The sequence below is a fragment of the Sinocyclocheilus grahami genome, unplaced genomic scaffold (genome assembly GCF_001515645.1).
Source record: "Sinocyclocheilus grahami isolate Dianchi unplaced genomic scaffold, SAMN03320097.WGS_v1.1 scaffold2086.1, whole genome shotgun sequence".
NCBI lineage: Eukaryota > Metazoa > Chordata > Actinopteri > Cypriniformes > Cyprinidae > Sinocyclocheilus > Sinocyclocheilus grahami.
Genome location: NW_015507265.1, coordinates 83,098 through 85,424, shown reverse-complemented (window position 1 = coordinate 85,424; position 2,327 = coordinate 83,098). Strand labels below are relative to the sequence as shown.

Here is a 2,327-nt window from a genome sequence, read left to right as displayed (position 1 = left end):
ATTTAATGCTTTTTCTGATAGATGCTTGATCATATCATAACACACTTCATCTTTCCCTGGAGAAGTATGTCTTACCCCTTTCAGTGCCTGTTTTAGTTCATTCAATGTGAACCATTGGACCATTGGACTTTCCGAGGAAACTTTTTGAATTAAAACATCTGGATTATCTCTTAATCTTTCTCTATTTTCCTTCTGAAATGCTGAAATGTTATCATTACTATGCACCTTTACAAATGCCTCAGTAATAAAGAAAAGGCAGAGGTTTTGGCTGATAACTTGTTTATTTCCACTTATTAAAACTGGTATACTGTTAAAATTATGTATCCCTCACATTTTTCTAATCATTCCCCATACATCTCTGATGTCACCAATTCTATCACAATATTCTCTCCAATGATTTCTTTTAGCTACACGGATAACTTTCCTTACCGCTGCCTGTGCTCTCTTATATGCAATAAAGTCATCAAAAGAATATGACTTTTAAACTCTCCTCAATAACCTATTTCTTGTTTTAACTACTTTACTACTAGGTTTCCCCCAGAAATAGTGGCTACAACACTCTGGCCAGACATGGTCCTGTGGTCTCCAACAACAAAGCTGGTGTTGTCGAATTAACAGTACCATGGGAAGAGGGAGTTGAAGACGCTTATGAGAGGAAAAAGAACAAATATTCCGACCTGGCAGCTGAAGCATCCCAGAACGGCTGGAAGACTAGCATCTTCCCAGTAGAGGTGGAATGCAGGGGTTTTGTTGCAACATCTACCACCAGTTTGCTGAGAAAAATAGGGGTGAAGGGTCGCTCTCTCCAACAGGCCATCAAGCCCATATCAAGTGCTGATGAAAAAAGCAGTAACTGGCTCTGGATCAAGTGTAAGGACCCCATCTGGGCAGCAAGGTAGAGGCAGATGGTATGTGGTCAGGCTTAGGCTTATGAGAGGAAAAAGAACAAATATTCCGACCTGGCAGCTGAAGCAGCCCAGAACGGCTGGAAGACTAGCATCTTCCCAGTAGAGGCTTAGGCCCGACTCAGGGAGAAGGACGCCCCTGCCATGCAAAGCCCATCAGGGATATAAAGCGTATGGCATGGAGGGGGGTGTACCTGGGACGCTAGGTATACCGTTGAGCCTTTTGGAGACGTTGTGGGCTTCAATCAATGAAATACCTTACCCTCCTTTTTAACCACTCCACACCGATTGCTACTCTCAAGAGTTTCCTACTAAAGGGATTGAAAAATCTAGTTCTATTAGCTTTACTGATCTTCTGGAAGAAAACCCAGTGACTGTTGTGAAAGTGCAGCTGGCGACAAGGGAAAGACCAAGAGATTCGGACTTGTAACCCAAGGTTGCGGGGTTCGAGTCTCGTACCGGCAGGAATTGTAGGTGGGGGGAGTGAGTGTACAGCGCTCTCTTCCACCTTCAATACCACGACTGAGGTGCCCTTGAGCAAGGCACCGAACCCCCAACTGCTCCCCGGGCGCCGCAGCAAAAAATGGCTGCTCACTGCTCCGGGTGTGTGTTCACGGTGTGTGTGTGTTCACTGCTGTGTGTGTGCACTTTGGATGGGATAAATGCAGAGCACTAATTCCGAGTATGGAACCATACTTGGCCACGTCACTATGTCACGTCACGTGTCACGTCTATATTTGTCAGTGTTTCACTATTGAACCTTTTACAGGGATTATAAAAATTGATTATTCTAATTTTTTGTGATCCTGGCCAAACTTCTAATATCACTGATTCACATTCTTCCCTTACATTCACTTGCTTATAGGCTATATCAGTTTTAATGAATGTTACTACTCCACCACCATTTCCAACTTTCCTGTCCCTTCTAACTGCTGTGTATCCTTGTAAAACAAATTTCAAGTGTGGTTTGAGCCAAGTTTCTTGAATACAAATTACCTGAGGTGTAAAACTACCATCTGAAATACATTTTTTTAATTCCTGACCATTTGCTATCAAACTTCTAGCATTCCACTGAAGAATAATTAAGATCCACCACATGCTGTTTGTGTATTTGAGATCTGAACCTTTAATTTCTCATATTTCTCATTTACTTATTCCACCTGGCCAAGTATGGTGACCCATACTCAGAATTAGTGCTCTGCATTTACCCATCCAAAGTGCACACACACAGCAGTGAACACACACAAACCGTGAACACACACCCGGAGCAGTGGGCAGCCATTTATGCTGCGGCGCCCGGGGAGCAGTTGGGGGTTCGGTGCCTTGCTCAAGGGCACCTCAGTCGTGGTATTGAAGGTGGAAGAGAGCGCTGTACACTCACTCCCCCCACCTACAATTCCTGCCGGTACGAGACTCGAACCC

General features: G+C 44.1%; 1 pseudogene; it reads left to right on the top strand.

Annotated features, from left to right (window-relative positions):
* Positions 1 to 899, top strand: part of LOC107573996 (uncharacterized) — a 6,210-nt pseudogene extending 5,311 nt beyond the window's left edge.
* The last annotated feature ends 1,428 nt before the right edge of the window (positions 900 to 2,327 follow it).